The sequence below is a fragment of the Macrosteles quadrilineatus genome, unplaced genomic scaffold, assembly GCF_028750875.1.
Source record: "Macrosteles quadrilineatus isolate MER2022 unplaced genomic scaffold, UCM_ALF_1.0 Scaffold_1__1_contigs__length_201487025, whole genome shotgun sequence".
Lineage (NCBI taxonomy): Eukaryota > Metazoa > Arthropoda > Insecta > Hemiptera > Cicadellidae > Macrosteles > Macrosteles quadrilineatus.
The window spans coordinates 4160963-4180957 of record NW_026542594.1 but is presented as its reverse complement, the minus strand read 5'-3'; the positions used below and the strand labels follow the sequence as shown (position 1 = coordinate 4180957).

General features: G+C 31.4%; 3 non-coding genes across 3 annotated transcripts; all 3 read left to right on the top strand.

Annotated features, from left to right (window-relative positions):
* The first annotated feature begins 3991 nt into the window (after positions 1–3991).
* Trnaq-cug (transfer RNA glutamine (anticodon CUG)) lies at positions 3992–4063 on the top strand. The gene has a single exon. It is a non-coding gene; the product is annotated as a tRNA-Gln (tRNA).
* A 957-nt stretch (positions 4064–5020) lies between these two features.
* On the top strand, positions 5021–5093 carry Trnan-guu (transfer RNA asparagine (anticodon GUU)). The gene has a single exon. It is a non-coding gene; the product is annotated as a tRNA-Asn (tRNA).
* A 7924-nt stretch (positions 5094–13017) lies between these two features.
* Trnan-guu (transfer RNA asparagine (anticodon GUU)) lies at positions 13018–13090 on the top strand. Its single transcript has one exon. It is a non-coding gene; the product is annotated as a tRNA-Asn (tRNA).
* Positions 13091–19995: the final 6905 nt, after the last annotated feature.

Here is a 19995-nt window from a genome sequence, read left to right as displayed (position 1 = left end):
CTGACTGATCTTTGATTGATCTGTTTTAACTTACAAGAAATTTACAATGTGTCCTGAACTCCTACCGACCTTATAATATACAATTCCTGTACTAAAGACAAACTAAAGTCAAAATTTTCAAAACTAAAAAGTTACCCAGACAGCCGCCATTTTTTTTTTTGCAAAACTATTTTTTTGTTTTAAAACAGCTTTTTGCAGCGATTTGGTACGAAGATTAAAAATCCATGACCTACTTTAAGAAGATATATAACTTGTCTATCATGTTTAGTTTCAAAACGGTGGCCATCTAATATCATTGAACTTAAATAACGTAAAAAATAAGTTAGTAAATAAAACTACTGTTGTTATGTTATTAGACAATCAAACGAGAAAATTTAGGAAGAGCGGCATTTAAATAAAGTAGAAAACTCATCTTAAAGATACTGTGCATAAAAAAATGCCTGATGTCATTGGCTAACGTCACTGCTGGTTAGCCATAACAATCAGCTGGTTTAATTGTTAGCTTCCCAATAATCGCAAATATAATTTACGAGTATATTATCTTACAAATGTATATTGCTTTCTTGAACAGATTTTTTTAATATTAGATATTATAGAGCTTATATTCAAGAATTGCTTTAGTATTGCAAAAAAATTTCTAACATAGCGACAGTTGTTTTGTTTGCCTATGCAGTTTTATAGTTTTTTATGTTTAAAAATTTCAGCTTGCCGCCATTAAAAAAAAATATATGTTTTCCAAATTAGGCCTTTGTGTTCTTTATCTATTCACTAAATTTAAATACACTACTCGTACGTTATAAAATACAAATATTTTTTTGAAAAAATGGCGGCTGCGTAAGTAGCTTTCGAGTTTTGGAAATTTCCTACGCAATATTTAGTTTATATTTGGCCCAGGAATGATAACTCAAAAGTTCGGTAGAGATTTTCGTGACGCTTTGTAGCCACATTGACGGATATACCGTTAACATAGATATCCGAAAGATTAATTTTTTAACTTTTCAAATATATCCAAAGTAAGGCAAAAACTAAAGTAGTGATGATAAAAAATTTTGCTTATCAAACCAAAATTAATACGCCCCCGGGTGGGCTCGAACCACCAACCTTTCGGTTAACAGCCGAACGCGCTAGCCATTGCGCCACGGAGGCTCCTGGAAGTAAGTAAATAATATTTTAAGGTATGCTAATTCGGTTAATCAAATATTCACATACGCATAGATGTGCATGCTGTTAAGAAAACCGCACTTCTTCGCTAAGTCAACCATTTCTTCGTCCTTTTCATGCCCAAGTAATTGTAATTGTTCAACATAATGAAACATACATAATGAAAAAGAGAGAGTAGAATTTATCGTTAGTTCAATAAATTTCCAGTTAGTTCAAATCAACACGTAAGAAAATTGTTTCAATACCGGCTTTCTTATTTGTTTTACAAGGTTAGAACATGTGATGGCTTTTACTTATTCATATTTTGAGACACGTATTAATCGGTTTAAATGGAAATTTGACTACCTAATGTGTCAGTTTCTCATAGGTAAATATATTTTTAAATGTTATGATTCATCCACATACTCGTAGTTAACAGTTTTTGAAATAATCCTTAGTCTTGTAAATGACTACCTGACTTTCTGATTTAAATACGCATGGTGCTCCTCGCTTCTCAAATCCGACTTAAGATTGTTCAATCGTGCGCGAAGTTGGAACCTTAATACTTCCTACCTCATTATTTACACGCCAGAGTGCGTTTTGGAAAATATATTGATTTAATGTATGATAATACGCCAGTTTTCGTTAATTACAAAACTCTTGGTGCTGTAGTAATGTGCATTATAATGCTAATATGTGATTTTTCTTAGTTTTTTTTATATTATCCCTATTCCCCTATTGACCCTGGACTACGGATGGAAACAGAAAAAAATTTAAATTCTTATAATGGCTTGGTACTTAATTTACACGAACAACAAATTCAATAAACTTTTGCTGTAAACCTGTAGGCTAAAAACATTCATTTTCCTCTCGTTTAATCGTTTATATTATGAAATCATTAAATTATTGTAATAAATAAGTACAACTGAGCACCCTGAATATTATATTTTTAAAAGAAGTGACATGTTTCAGACAAGTCCATTTTCAAACTTCAAATACATTGAATACTTAACTGTTTATAAAATCATTGTTTTAAATCGTAATTTATTTGCTGCTATCGATGCACATCAAGAACTATGATTTTCATTGCGTACAATGAAATGACGACATGATTTCTATTGAAACATTCTCTAAATATATCCATTAAAGCACATATGCAACAATGACTTAATCTTAAATGTACGTAGAAACAAATAAAAAATATAAGGTTCTATTCTAAAAATAAATAATTTGCTAATTTTAATGAAAAACAGAAACGTTTTACGGTTTTTCTTAATTTATGAAAAGAAGTAAATTTCTTTTGGAAAGAATCTTTACCTCTAAAAACATGGTACTATGGTTGGGTAGGTGTGATGAATCCCATTATAGGTAAAGAGTGTTGTTGCAAGGGTCTTTCCACCTATGGACCAATTTAGTTCAATAAATTCACACAGACACGCACAAATGTGTATAAAAATTCTAACATAAGGCGTGAGGCCCGAACGTTTTATGGTCCTGGCCCTAGTAATATTTCCATAAAGAATAGTCCTTACAACGAAATTCTCTACTAACACACAAGTGGAACTGTAACATTCTGTACATTTGCATTATACATTGAGACAAATACATATGGTATTGTTACAACTGTAATGTCTATTTTGCATAAATCTTACTCATTTGTCTTGTAATACAACTGTTGTTGTAACTCACTTATTTGTGATAAAGTTTGGATTCAATTGGGAAAGTGTATTTATTTTATACTAAGCTACAGTGTAAAAATACACTGTAACTGCAAACCTAAGTACTCAGTAAACCTATTAAAAGGTACCGTGTTATTTCAATTCTGTACATATCTTATATTAGAAATAGAATATTTCAATATGTTTACCAAATATTGTCTTAAAAACATTTTATATTCATGACTTGTACATCAGGATCTCAAAACCATTATCTGCCATTAGAGCAGCAAAAAAAGTTGTTTGCATTTTTGAGGAGTCAAAAATAAAGTATTAACCAAATGATACTGTTATAAAATTGATTTAAATACTTTTCCTCTTTTTTATGATTTAACAATTACCTCTTAATTTAGGTAGTGTTTGGACACAATTAGTGTAAAATTTAAAGTCAAAAAAACTAGTTTAGCGTTTCCCATAACTTCTACGCAGAAATAGTACTAATTAGCCTTTACTGCTGTTTGGTAAAAACAAAACAACTTTTAAACAGTTATAACATTTTTAACAGTCTTTAACAAACTAACATTTTACCGCAAATTCAATATAATGAGTTCTAGTTAGTTTATATATGTTAAATGACGTGGCAGGATGTATGAAGACATTGGGTTTATTTACACATACTATTTACGCATGTATTATACTGTAATATATTATTTTTATGTATATTTTATTATTTACAAATGTGTTTTAACAGTTAGCATAATTATTTATGTTTTTTCTAAATAAAAGCGCTGCAATATATTTTAATTGACTAGTATATTCACGTTAAACAACGTAGCTCGCTTGAATTTTAACGCAGTAGGACAAATAATATTTTATATTTTTGTAAGGGTTTCTTTCGATATGCCCCTGATGTCAAATTTTACTACGAACAACGATTACCGAAATATTGCTCTGAAACCATATTTCCCAATGAAGTAAATAATCAAATGTAATGAGTCGATAATATAGTAATTAAAGTCCAGTAGGTCAGGATTAGTTATTATCCCGAACAGCGATGTTTAATTAGCAAGTAATTACATTTAGCGTTGAACCATTATATTCATTCATAATAATAAATAAAAATTAGATTTTTATTTTTATTGCAAGTAAGTTAAGTATGTGATTGGGATTTATATACAACCGTTCTATAATCCATCGGTTCCATGGTGTAACGGTTAGCACTCTGGACTCTGAATCCAGCGATCCGAGTTCAAATCTCGGTGGAACCTGATACATTTTTATTGTTTCTTAAAACAAGGGTCTAAAATTTAATATGGACTACTTACTTCGCTGTGGTAGAATTAAAAGCAAAACTTATTCATTTTAGGGTTCCGATTATGTAAAGATGGGTGTCCGATTATGGGTTAAGATCTGTAATGTTACCATACGTAAACTAAAATTTATAATATGAAATTACTCGGAAAAAATTTTGGTTACTTTTAAAATTTGTATTCCTAAAGGTTAGTATTTCAAAAAGGTGTCCAGGAAAACCCACCACTATTCTAATCTTGCTGGTTCGCAAACTTGTTTGTATAAATTGTAAATTTAGACATTTTTATCAAATTTAATAATAGTATGGTAATATATACAAGGTAAAATATTGTAAACCAAAGTATATAGGGTAAAATATGAAAAGTAACATTAAAGGGATTTGCATCAATGTTTATGTAGGTCGGTTCACGGGGTCTTAATGAGTGAGGGATGTTCTCATTACAACCCCCTTGACTGGAGTTTGGCGAAGCAGAGCTTATGGTTACTGTCACTGTCACTGACTTGGGAGTAGGCTACAAACGAATACAATATACTGAGCATTTTCACAATCATCTTCCCTGAGTACTACTTATCTTAAACATTCATGTATAACCTGTGCCTGTCTTAAGAACAACAGATACGACAAATACTCCTCTCTTAATACGTACGTACCAGTACAGTCTCTTAATATGTACGTTAAGTTTTGTAAAAAAGGAGAGAGTGTGCAATAACAGGTCATGCCTCAAACCACAATCACGCTAATCCGCAGTTATATTATTAGCCTAAATTGTCATTTTTAGAGTAAAATGTGGCATTTTGTTTTAGGTTCATGGTATGACTCTTTTAGGTAGTAAAATTAAAATCTACGATCCGATATTAATTGCCATAAGCAGGTTCATCAAATACAAAAACTTTTAAATTGTTTAAGGGCATCTGCCTCCGTGGCGCAATGGCTAGCGCGTTCGGCTGTTAACCGAAAGGTTGGTGGTTCGAGCCCACCCGGGGGCGAAATATTTTAGATTTGCATATACGTTACTATTTCCAATGTGCCACAGATTTTACCGCATCATCGATTAATTTTTTGCCTAAACAAGTTCCAATAAAGAGCGAATTCTTGAAGCAAATAGTCCTATGTCGATTTACAATCCATCTAGATAAATTATTCTTTCAAAAACTTAAGGCTAACCGAGCATACAATGTTAAGTTTTGTACAATCCAGAAAATATGGTTTGTTGCTATCCTAAGATGTACTTGGATGCGCACGTGTGTTTGTGTGAAAATAGAATTAGGCCAAGTCGTATTAAGTAATTTAGTTAGATTTATGAGTTAAGAATATTTAGTAGACTGGGTTATCTAAATTTTTGTTTTAGCTAGGAAATCTGCAATAATAAATTATTGTAATAACACTTTTAGTTATTCAAATGTTACGGGTTTGAACTTTAAACAATTAAAAAGTATCATATACTTTTACAAATAAAAATTATTGGGTCATTCTTTTAACGAAACTCGTATTTCAGGTAACTGTTACCATCCTTGAAATAAAATCAGAATAAATTGTTCACACTGCACAAAATAATCATTAAATTATGGAATAATTTTAAATAACATTAGTCGATTGTGTGTTACTGTAAATCGAAGAGCTCGATATTAGGAATCAACTGTAAACGAAGAATCGACAAAAGATTACATTTTGATTTCCAAACTTGCCACTGTTATAATTCCAATGCCTGGAGGATTTTGTACACGTACAGTAAAGACTATAATAACAATTGAGCTGAACAAATTGTGTAGTCGTATCAGGTTGTCAATATAGTGTACACTGAATGTTCGCATAACAATTAGTGATGCCAGTGACTTCATAAATGACAGCCATAGGTAATGTCTTTGGCTGCTGTTTGGTTTTTGCTGACTATAAACGCCTTTTATCGCCTATTCAACTGATTAGGATGTTAATAGCGAGTGTTCGTTCTATGTAAGGTAGCTGATTAATAAGAATAAACTGGATGAGACTTATGGCTTATGAATGGAATTTGTTTATCATTTTAATATTTTTAATGTATTAATTTATGAAACTGACACTGTTGCTGCTTAAAAAAATGTTGAAACATGATCATTTCGATTGCCAACCAGTAGCCTATAGCCCAATAAGGGAATGTGTCTTGCGTATAGATAGTTACCCAACCGCGAAATCTGCCCCGATTCCTCTTCCACCCGACTTGTTTCCAGCTATAATTTAACATATCAAAATCATTAAGTTAGGTCAAATGACGATTAGTGTAATTTAACGGTGACCAGATATAACGTGACCAGATATTCCTAGGTTAGGATGCATATATAAAATGCGTTTATAAAAGCTTTGGTTTTATGTTGGGAAATATTTTCAAACGAACTCACATTTTTACCAAAATCAAAATAACACAATTAATACTTATTAGTCTCTGGTTAAGACTTGATTGGAATAATCTGCATTTGCCAGTTACACTCTTATAACTTAAATTTAAGATATTAAAAGTTGTTGCGTGTAATTGTTATACGACTTATTTGACTTATTATCGGTTCCATGGTGTAACGGTTAGCACTCTGGACTCTGAATCCAGCGAACCGAGTTCAAATCTCGGTGGAACCTAAATATTTAGATTTTGTTGGTAAACGAACAAATGAAATCCATTTATTCCATCAAATCGTAAAAAAAGTTATTCTCCGTACTTTTTACTAGTTTTATTCAACAACACGAAAACTTACAATTTAGCAAGTTTTAGTTTTTTTCTTTCAGTACAATCGGGTATTTTATAATATCAATATACAAATAACATGTGTTTTCTGCAATGTTCATTAAAATATGCACAATAAATAAATTGTGGTCGAAAACTCGATAAACAATTTATTTATCGTGCACACTTCTATTTTCAACCCCTGCTGTAAATAAAACATGTGATTGGAATTTCTTCCATTTCTTTGATTGTCTGTTTGTATTTCGTTGTTATTTTGTCACCAGCATGACAATCTATAAGCCCGATGTAATATTTTAAATTCATTTTTTGTACGTATTTTTGAGTCTATTTTAATTTATAAAGGGATTCTGCAATTCTACTGTAAAATATCTTTCTAACCGTATGCGTTTTAAAGATACATGATTGCCCATTTACAGTATAGTACATAGATTCTATAAACTGTTCATAAATGGTATCTATTTTTTCAAATCGTAATTTGTTTTTAATTCTTTAATTTGAGTTCAAAGTCAAACAGTAACACTGTGAAGTTACACATCGCTGGCATTTAAATGGTTGCGACATTGTAGAAGCAGTTGTAACTACCCAATATGCAGTATCAGTAGAGAATATAACACGAGATGTAGAATTAAATGATTTGCCGATAATAGGTGTTCCTTTATTGTTATTGACGTGAGGTCAGGGCTGAAATGGTAGTCTAATTGTCATATGTTACAACCTTACTGGAACACTATTAACGTTTTATTTGTAACATAAAAGTAACTCTGTCATTAAATTACTGTGCTTGATACCTTATATTGCCTACCTTTCCATTAACTTCTCGTGCGTAATACCGTATATTGCTAACTATAATTTTATGATTGTTGTAACTTTTTTTTTAATTCGTTACAGTAGCAGAACGAGATGGCCTGGGCTATCAAACAATATCCTAATTATTATATGTTATTACTTTACTGAAACACTTTTCACGTGATATTTTAGTCAGAGAGCGACTGTCGATTCTTCATACACATAATGTATATAGCAGGTCTTCTTTTGATACATCTATGGTTTTACACGGTGGATTTATGTAACAATTTAATCAGTAAACAAAAATTGGCATTTATTTTGAACCAAAGTAAAAAGGTGTCGACGATATGACCTTAAACGATTTGAAACCAAGAATTCTCCCAATTAGGACCAATATATTAAAACATTTCATTATGTGTTTTGAATTGCTATTAATCGTTCATTTTGGACATATTACAAACTAAAATAACTATCCTTGTATTCCGACTGACTTTTAATTGTTTTTCATTGCATACTCAAATGTTAATTAGCTTTTTATCAAACGACGGTATTTGCGCAACGAACCTAGTAATTAACCCGGTGTCAAGCACCACTCTTCGGTAACTGTGGATAATTATCCATAGATCAATAGTTTGTTAATTCACTAATGATTACATTGTTTGGTGGTTAGCTGTTATATATGAATACCGTTATATTGAACTTAGTCGGTTTTATATCTATGCCACTTGAATATCTGTGCTAGGTAAAAGATTGTATTATCTATTTTTTGTTATCTTAGGCACAACATTACTACACTTTAGAATTTTTTTGAGTTTTTACTGCATGATATTATTTTATAAACTAATTGTTATGCAAGATACTACATACAAAATCAAATTACATATTTTCATTGACTTAAATATTTTCCAACTGGTATATTTTTAACATAACACTTCCTCGTAATCATTTGAAAGAAGTTGTTGTTGTAGAAGTTGTTTAACTTTTCTATAACATTTAAACTTAATTTGCATTAATAAATACACCATAACGTCTTTATTGCAGTTCATTTTATTGTAATATATGATAAAAAGTTTTGTGATGTGCTGAAATTTCATATTTATTTAGCAATTTATTTATCTTAAAATTTAAACTAACGCATTAAAAGCCCACATGTAAGATGTTAACACTAACAAGTTGCTCTGACCATGCTTCGCTATGGAATGAGAATGCAGAACGGAATAATGTGATTTTTAAATTTACTGTTAACAACACACCCGCCATTAAAATATATATATATTTAAAAAGAATATATTTACCGTTGTTTTAGCTCATATACACCTTTTTACTTTGGTTCAAAATGCGTGCCAAAGTTTTTGCAGGGACCCAATTCAATGACTGTTTACAGTTTATATGTTTTTCACACAGCACTTCATGCTAAAAAACTAAGTATAAACAATCTGGTTCCCAGGTTAGGTGACAGGCATTCCTATTTTACAAGAAATAGAAATCAAATTGCCATTGATTTCCACAGGCTAGAGTTTTATAATAGAAAAAAACATTAAATGCTAAGTTTTTACTGCGGCTAACTGTGGAATTGAGAAACTTTGATGATGTAAATTTTGTTTAGAAAAATTAAAACTGCATTTGACAAATAAACCATTACTGTATATAAATTTGATGAACTCTGACAACCATACTTATTGTTTTGTTTAAGATAAACTTTTGGTTTAAATAGGTACCTTATGGCTTATTGAGGAATTGTAAATTAAATAAAGTTGTTAGCTGTAATTTAGCACAATGACGCCATTCGATGTATACCACTGTATATTATATGAATAAAGACATTTTCAATTCAATACTTTAATAAAAAATTATTTGGTTTATGTATTTGCAATCAGCTATGTGGCAGAATGCAGAATCAAAACTAAGGACTTTACTGTAATAAATAAAACTAAATAAAAACGTAAACAAACAATTTTGGATTCATAACATATTTTACAAAAACCAATAGTGTGTATGAATTTAAAACAAGTTACATCATTTCTGTAAAGTTACATTCCAAAGAGGTTGACATCAATATTTATGTAGGTCGAGTTAAGGGTGTTAATGAGAGTGTCGGTCTCATTACAACCCCCTTGACTGGAGCTCGGTGAAATACACCCCAAGGTTACTGTCGCTGCCCCACTGTAAGAGTAATCAAATACTAAAAAATAATGAGTTTGAAATACATTTAAATGTCTAAAATTCGTAATGTTAACACTTCTACCTAAAAAGTTGACTAAGTGTCATATTATACTGACAAACTTGTTTCATTAAATTTAGATTTATGGATATTTATTATTTCCCCCAAATAAGCTTAAAATTGTCAACACACTTGCAATACCTAATCTGTGGAAAATCTTACAGAAAATCTGTTACTTTCACATCTGCGTAATAGTACGCTACCAGGCCGCGAAGTAGATGTTTTCGCTGCGTAAGTCCATACGAGCACTGTAAACATAATCCCCGGTGAGCTAAGTGGCGTAAGACCTGCTTTTTAAGTTTAACTTTTTAAGTTTTTAAACTAGGCTTTACCTTCGTCAATCCAGCTCTAATTATGTAACTGAGTTGGTTATGGCCGTTTGGGTATTACTAAGCCATCGTCAGACAACGAAATCTCAGCTAAAGTAGTGTCGTTGAAGTTAAAACACATAACACACACGAACAATACCGACTGTACATGTCGGTGTCTTGCTCAGACAGAAACAATGTCAACCAGTAAACTTTTTTTACGACATGCCTGTTGGTTTTTGTAAATTTTGTAAATTTTATTTGTATTTTTCGTGTATGTTATGTGTTTTAACTTCAACTACGCTACTTCAGCCTAGATTTCGTTGTCTGACGATGGCATTATAATACCGAAACGGCCGTAACCAACGTAGTTGCACCATTTGAGCTGGATGGACGAAGGTAATGCCTATTTTTAGTTAAATTACAGCTCAGGGGCTAAAATATCGATTTTAACTACATAAGAAATTCTGGAAAAAGCTGCTTACCGTGCTGTGTGTCAAAAAAAGATATGCATGATTGTTACTGAACAATAACAGAGTAATACTGAGTAATACCCTAATATTACTACGGAATATTAGGTACATAATATAATTAATCGTCGCTATGTCATCAAACATTTCTACAATGTGTCAACAACACCTTAGTTTCTCAAAATATACTAAAAAAAATTACATAAAATTAAATTTTCTTTCACTCAACTCAACATAGAGCTACGAAAAGTTCGATGTTATCACTAAATGTTCTAATTTAGCTTTAAAGATTTCTTATTGGATCTAAGTTTTTAATTAAAAATGAACTTATCAAAAAGAACTTAACTGAAACCAATTATGCAACTATTTACATACAAATATATATTTGGTATTTCGTATCTTAATTTGTACAACTTAATTAATCGAAGTACAGTCTATGAACAGTAATCTATCTATCTATATATTAATAGGCAAGCATGTTTCTTTAAAACCTTTTTTCTCAGCTCGTGTGCGTCGTAGGGAAAATCTATGCATACTGTTAGAAAGATATTTTCCTGTAGGTGTGCAGAATCCCATTATAAATTGAAATAGGCTCAAAGATAAGCACAAAAAATGAATTTGAAATTAACAAAAAAATTAACATGGGCTTTATGGGTTGCCATGATGGTAACGAAATAACAACGAAATATAAACAGAAAATCAAAACAAATTCCAATCACATGTTTTATTTACAGAGTGGGGTGAAAAATAGAGAAGTATGTAAAGTGCAATTGGATTTTTTTTAGCTAGAAGTGGTTAAGCTGTGGTGGAATATCTTTGAAGATGGACCTTTTTAATACGATCATGTGTTCATACGTGTCAAATCAAAACAAACAAACTGGCATAATATATTCTTGGAATTTGACATACTTATTCTACTTTAATAAAATCACTTAGTCATTAGCTAATCATTAGAGAATATTATCCAAATCAACCTATGAATAAATTGTTATTCAATTATTGCCTTCAAATTAAGTTATGGTTAATTGCTTTGAAAATAATTAAATTACATATTTATGGTCGAGTTTCGACCACTGGACGACCTCTAGTACTTTTTTAATACGCAAGCAGTTTTTTTGTGACAATTACTCCTCCGAAACTACTGAACCGATTGACATGTTTTTGGTGTCATTGGAAAGAGCGTAACGTGAAGTTGTGCAGGAAACTTTCTTTTTAGGGAAATAATTATAGAGTGAGGCCCTGGGGCCCTTTAAAGTTTCGTATTTCTCCATAAGCATAACATGGGAGATCATTTTTATTTACAGAAACATATGTTTGTTACTTGAAAATAGTCAAAGTCTACTACATAATAATTGCTGTGTATTATGACTCTTAATGTATACCTACCACATTTCAATCAAGGATTGTGTACCTTAAAGTTTACCCATAATGGATTTTACTGCTTTATTTTAATGCTGGGAATAGTAAAATTTAGTGGAGAATAAGTTACCATGATTTAGAAAACTTTACTATAATAATTTATGTATTTAAATCACAAATCTTTGACATTATTAATTCATTTGAAACTAAACAGCTGATCGTCAAATCAAACAAATCATCTACTTCGTGTGAATAATGTTATTACACAAACATAGATTTTTTTAGCCAATATTTTGATTCTTTTTTACTTGTGGATGTATTTTGAGTTTGCAGTTATGAAAGCACCAAGCCAAGTAACTTTTATCTAATTTTCTTTATAAACTAACAGTATTAATGAATTACTACATGAACTTGACAAGTCAGGTAATTAATTGTCAGTATATTAATTGTCAGATGCTAATTTCTGTTACCTTTGGCATTTGCAGCGCTGTTCTTTACCAGACCAATTTCAGTCATGAGCAACTATATTATATGTTGTTTTAAGTAAGGCTACATCTTTTAATAGGATACGCATATTCGTTACAGAAAACTCTGACCAGGGTAATCTTCCTGAAGTTAACTGGCTAAAATCGTAGTATTCATGGAAGTGCTTTTGTGATAAAATATCGTTTTTTAGTGTTTATTTTTAAAAGTGTGTTTTCTTCAAGCAGCATTTTTATGACCCTCAAAATATGCTACATAGGCCTATTGGTTTGATATAATAAAATGTTTTGTTAAATGTGTTTTAAAAATCTTTTAAAAATAACTACCCTAAAACCTTGCTTGCTGCCTATAACATACTTGAACTTGAACACTTATTGATTTACTAAATATAATACACATACAGCTAGAAAATGGCTGGACTGCTTCCCTTCCAAGGCTTCATTATTACTATTTAATTGTCGTCGTCGAGTCAATATATAATACGACGAACTTGTTTTCTAAATTCATATGTTATTTTGCGGGGCATTGAGCCGCACAGGTTCACTAGTACAGTTTATATATCATTAATCATCGGCCTCCGTGGCGCAATGGCTAGCGCGTTCGGCTGTTAACCGAAAGGTTGGTGGTTCGAGCCCACCCGGGGGCGAAATGTTTTGAAGTTTTTTTTTTTGCTATCTGTGTAGGTCTTGATAACGTACTGTACTTGTCATGGACATTGGTATGGATGTATTTTTAAAAGGATGCAAATTTTTCCTTTTTGTATTTTCGTTAATTCATGAAATTGTCACAATGGAAAAGGTTGGTAATTTGAGGTATCATGAACGGTAAGGTAATGAAAGAGAGTTGCTTCAATGTTACCAATAACACGTGAATGGTGTTCCAGTAAGGTCATAACAGATAACAATTAGACTACCATTTCGGCCCTGACCTCTTTACAATAACAATACAGGAACACCGATTATCGGCAAATTATTCAACACTGCATATCGTGTTTTATCTTTCAATTAAAAGCTTAGTGTGTGTTTACATCCATTTTTATATGGTTTACGATCTTAACATAGCAATGAATCGAATACAAATATAATAGTCAATACTTTAACTAAATTAAATAAAATAAATTATTGTATCAAATGGATATTTTACCTATGACACCAACAACAATATTTTTTTCCCACAGTCACCCGACAGAGTTGGCTTCCTTGTACTGTTTATAGTACAGAAAGCTGCTAATTGCTGCATATTTATACTTTGCCGTACGGTTTATACTTTGCCGCACATCAGGATTCCAACGAAACAACACAACACAGCGTGGTTCCATTATGCACGTAATCCGTGTACGCTTGGAAATAGGTTGGCAACACTTAAAGATAATTATACTATGAGCAGCTGATTGACTATTATAACTACGATTTAACCTGTCATTTCGTGTTTATAGTTTCGGTATTTCTGAACTTTCTGGACTTTTCTTTTAAACGTTTTTAAAACCTTCATACGATCTTAATAAACAAGAAAATACCTTTTAAGCATTTTTTTTAGGCGCGGAAACCACTTCAAATTACAAAAACATACGGAACTATGTTATCAAAACGCGGAGCACATTTCTTGCCGAGGAAAAATAGCGGAGTGATACGGACCGCGGGTACTACTTTCTCTAGGGCACCATTTGTGTTGCCAGCTGAACCTAAAAACGTGTTGCATAGTGTTTGAAAGACTAATTATTTATATGCTTTATAGTGACTGTAGGAAAAATATAATGTGTAACACGAGTGAAAAAGGCCTTTGCTGCACTCGAGATCATTCCACACTCGCCTGCGGCTCGTGCGTAAACATTGCTCTCGTGTGCAGCAAAGTGCCACTTTCACCACTAGTTACACAAATAACTATTTAATCCTAATTTAGATTAATGAAAAGCAAAATAACGTGATTTATCATTGGAAAAATGGTGTTTCTTTGATTCTTTAATGTGACTTAAGAGATGCAAAATTTCTAGGTTCCACCGAGATTTGAACTCGGATCGCTGGATTCAGAGTCCAGAGTGCTAACCGTTACACCATGGAACCCGCACAAACTTTTATATTAAAACTGTTAAAATTAAATGCCAAATATTGCCCTGGCAAATCATTTATGGTGTACAAAAACTGTAATTGTCCTTACAGCTTACAGTGTATTTATTTATAACTTAACTGACTGGTTGACTTGTGTATACATTGTTATATCTCAATTTAATTGTTTACGTTATTGTAATGCGTACATGTATTTCCATTATTGATTTACACTAAAATAACTCTTCGCTGAGTTTGAAATCAAATTATTAGTCAAATAATCAGCGAATTTCTCATATAGAGAAGAAGCTATTACCGTAGGTCTCATGGTAAGACCTAGACCCGGGACCTATTTTTTTTAGTTTTGAGGTCCTCAGAGCCCCCAACACACCCTCTAATCAAAATCATATATATATATGTGTGTGTGTGTGTGTGTGTCCATTAGCACGATAACTCAATGAAAATTTATAAAAACGTATAAACCTACTTTTATTCGAACTAGTTGGCAAACCAGCATTATCGGACTATGGGAACAGGACCTATGGGGGTTTTATGGGGTAAAAATTGATTTTACCCATTTTTACCCTAAAAAAAACTTCTTTCCAAACCATTTGGTAGACCTTAAAAAAATAAATAATGTTGTATATTGAAGCTTTGTTATACGCCTAACTGTTACGAAGATAATTAAAATATTGTAAATTTAAAATTCCAATGCCATTTTTATGGAGAGTAAATAAAATGTTGCAGTTTGCTTTTTCATCGGTATATATTAATCAAATTTGGCAATTTTGGTTATTTCATACTAAGATATCTACAATTCAATAAAAAAACACACCTTAATACCTTCCCTGTAGCAGTAAACCTAAGTAGGCCTACTCACTAAAATTAATGTTTTAAATCTGACAATTTTTAGGGAATATTGTAGTAGAAATCCAGCCAGGTAAATAGAAATTCGTTTAGTCTGCAGGTTAGCTGCTGTGGGGGAATAATGATTTCATAAACAGATGTTTTCTACAGTGAAACAAATAATTGTCCTTTTGTCAAAATTACGAATCTGTACCTATTTGTGATTAATGCCAATAAATCAATGCTTTGTTTGTGACTAATAATTGTACTGTTTGGCTATTTAGTTTACACATAATATATGTGTTTTTAAACGTGCCAAACAACAATTTTACCGATCTCTTTTATGCTATAGTTCTAATTATAATTGTATAACCCTACAAAAATATTGTTGTATCAGATAATATCATAATGATAGTTAACACTAATTTACAGCAATTTGTATTTGTAGATTATCAGTTTAAAATAACTACATATTATTCGTCATAATAGCACATGTATAAATGTACCTAGGCATTTTAATTTTAAGCCCACATATATCTTATTTACAGCATCATTTGCATTGATACACAAATTTTGTTTAAGCTTCGTATCGTAAAAAAATACGTATGTAGGTTTTATAAACATATAAAATAATACCTTAGTTAAGTGACACTTAAAGTGGTCGCTATCAAAATTATGGAAGGTCAAGTTGAGGGTGTAAATTAGAGAGTCTGACTCATTACAACTCCCATGACAAGAGCTCCGCTACACAGAGTTCAAGGTACGGCCGCTGTCTGTGCCCTGAGGATAATGAAGTATTTACAAATACGCAGATCAGTAAAAATGTCAGTTAAATAGTATTATTCAGTTTACTAACTGAATGTATACACCATTGATACTCTTCAAATGGTTTTGACTATAGGCACTAAAATCTTTTACACAATTATTACGACAGGACGTGAATATCGACGCAATTTAGCTAAACGGCGGATAGTGTTGTGGCGGAAAAGACAACGTAGGGTTTCAATGTGACACTGTCCATTAAGACAATTAGATTGAACAGTACTGTAGGCGTGTCAGGTCGTCAAATTGAGTGCACACTGAATGTTTCCATAACAGTTACGTCGCCAGTGACGTCACTAATGTCGGTCATTCGTTATGTCCTTGGTCAATGGTTAGTGTTTGCTGACTATAAACACCTTCCATTGTACACCCAGCTGATTGGGCATTCAACATTTTTGTTTGCATTTCAATACCGTTTTTATTTTCGAATAAAGAAAAAGAAAGAAAATTATAAATTGAAAAGTTTTGTTATTACAACATCGGATAATCACTTTATTCTACGTTTGTGCATTATGTTGTCAGTTGTTGATAATGTAACTGCATAATGTTTCGTGATAAAGTTTTCCGAAATACCACGAAGTATTTCTAATAATAATCATAGCAACGTGTTATATTCGGAAAACTATTACGAGTACAATGGAAAAAGAAACTTTATATTGAGATTCTGCCTAATTTTGAACTCAGTTTGCTGGATGGCCTCACCATTTAACCGGTAAAATGCTTATCAAGGGAATAGTAATCAATCAGCAATCCATTGTCAGTAATATACAAGAAATTAAAATATTTTCACTGATCTATGTATTTAAAAATGAATTCACCTTTTATAGACCGAATCACCGTGAAATGTTAATTACCTCTTGTACAAACAACGATGTTTGTACAATGAAACGATTAATCAACCCTGTGTCAAGCGCCACTCGACCTTAATTGGAGATAATTATCACCAAATCAATAGTTTGTTATTTGTTTTGCTAGAACACAGTTAAAAATAGTTAATAAACATTCGGTTCTATAATGACGAAATCATTTTAGCGAATTTCCCTATAGGGAAGTAGCTATTACCGTAGGTCTCATGGTAAGACCTAAGCCCGGGACCGATTTACTTTTTCATTTTGATGTCCCCAGAGGCCAAAAACACCATTCGTTCAAATTTTTGTATATCTATATATATATATATATATATATATATATATATATATATTATTTTCTTGCATTTTTAGGGCTACTAATATAATAAAATTAAAACATATATAACAAAGTACCCTTTTAGTAATTATTTTATTTTTCATGACGACATGTTTCGGAACTAAGTCCATTGTCAAGTCATTTTTACCATAACCTCATTCTTTAAACTAACAAAATTAAAAATATAATCATATGTAAAAATAATAAAATATGTTAACTAAATCTTAATACATTTTGGTATTAATTTTTTTCATTATACTATATGAATGTTTTTCTTTCTTTCCTTAGTTTTTCAATTTTATCTTAGATAGGTTGGTTTAATTTTGGAATCATTGTGTTGAGTATGTTGTTGGGGTCCTTTTTGTTGTGTATATAAATATTTAGCTCTTCTTTCACATTAAGTTTCTCACGTTCTTTTTCAAATTCTAAAATAGTTAGATTGTCTTTCATGTTTTTATAACTGTGGTCTGTGTTCATTATATGGTCGGCGAAGTTCGACTTCATTGATGTCTGATTTTTTTATTTCAATGCTTGTAGATGTTCCTTGAATCTTGTTTTAAAAGTTCGAGATGTTTGACCTATATAATGTCGTCATGAAAAATAAAATAATTACTAAAAGGGTACTTTGTTATATATGTTTTAATTTTAATATATATATATATATATATATATATATGTCCATCCGCACGATACCTTGAGTAATTTTTGTCCGATTTTGATAAAATTTGGTTTGAAGGTGTAAGGCGGGATAAACTTGAATGAGTTCGCGAACCAGCATGATCGGACTATGGGGACGGGGGTTTGTGGGGGGTTTTATGGGGTAAAAATAGGGTTTTCCCATTTTTTCCCCTAAAAACACAAAATTTCACAATTTCTTTTCAAACCATTTTGTAGAGCTTAAAAAACAAATAATTTTGAAGCGTTATTATGCGCCTAATTGTTACGGAGAAAATTTAAAAAAAATTGTAATTTTAAAATTCCCATGTTATTCTTATGGAGAATAAGTCAACTGTTGTAGTTTGCTTGTTTAAGAACATATTTTGATCAAATTGAAAAATACATTAATTTCTTACTAAACCACAGTACCTTTAAACATTTTACATATAAAAAACTTTTTTACCCTCCCTGTTGCAGCAAACCTAAGTACTCATTAAACGAATTCTGTTTAAATAGGAAATAAATGTGATATTTTTAAGGAGGCATTTTAGTTTAAATTCAATCAGGCAAATGGAAGTTCGCTAAGTCTGCAGGTTTGCTGCGGCGGGGGTATTTGAATTTATATTTACACGTCAGTTAAACGACAACCGCAATAACCGTATACAGCAACAAGCATTTGGAAAACAATTTGACTACTGTCCTCTTCCCTAATTGTGAGACTTTTTTAAACATTCGTTAAGGCCTCTTACCACTATGTCAATAAGTCTTCCTGTAAAATAGCCTTTAATCGCACATTGAAATAGTAGTTATTCAAAACTAATTTCAAAGTCATTTATTAAGGGTTTTCAGATTTATAACTCACATGTTATGTGATTTTATGATGATATATAATGGAGCCACCTAGATATCTGTCTACAAAATGTATGTAGAAAATAACTATACAGTTTAGCAAACGAATGAATTTATATTACAAAGAGAACATTATGGCTGATTTGATAACGTAGCCTAAGAACATTTAAAAGAAAGTTTTAAAGTAACATTGGCATTTCTGTAGAGAGAGGTAGGCAGAGTAATGACGTCTAGACGAGTAAGTGTCGGTCTAGTCAAACTACTCCCTTGTGTATTTTTTAGTTGGTTTAATTTAGTTATAGCTATACATGTTAATTTAAAAAATTACTCAACCAGAGAACTCCGCCATTACAATGACATCTTAACAAACAAACATTTATCATTCTCATCAAAAGTCTCACAGGTTAACATTTTAAAAGTATTTAAATGTCTAGGTACCTATTTAGCCAAAACATAAAATATATTAGGTTCCACCGAGATTTGAACTCGGATCGCTGGATTCAGAGTCCAGAGTGCTAACCGTTACACCATGGAACCTCGATATTAATTAGACAATCTGAAAATTTGCCAATTGAATAATGGTAACTACAAAGATCGTTGTGTAATGCGATTTCTTAGTAGAAAGTAATTTTAATTACTGTTGGACATTCGAACGGCTAAAATATAATTTAGAGAACATGTTTTGAGTGTTATGTCAATGTGTTACAACTATGCTTGTACATTTGGTTGGCCGTAATATTGCCCCAGTATACAAAACAAAGACTATCAAGACAATACGATCGTTGGATAAAATATCGAACTAAAATGCTCCATGCAAATGATCAGGTCAACAAATAAAGGTAAGTAAGAGAAATGTTGGACTGGGATTCTTATAAGACCGTAATAAATAAGTCAATTACATTGGTTAGATAGGATAAGAACGGCTTTACGTATAATCTAGTGAATTCTGCACGATATTGGGTACAATATATTCAAACATGTTAAACTTGTATTGAAAAACAAATTAATTTCCAATATATTAATATTCTAATACAACTGCGTAAATTTTCCGAAAATGTAGTGTTTAAGTTTATATTTAGTAGCAGTATTTTTTTGTAAGAAAGTTTATTGAGTAAATACGTTAAAAATGTAAAAACACATTTAGTCCGTA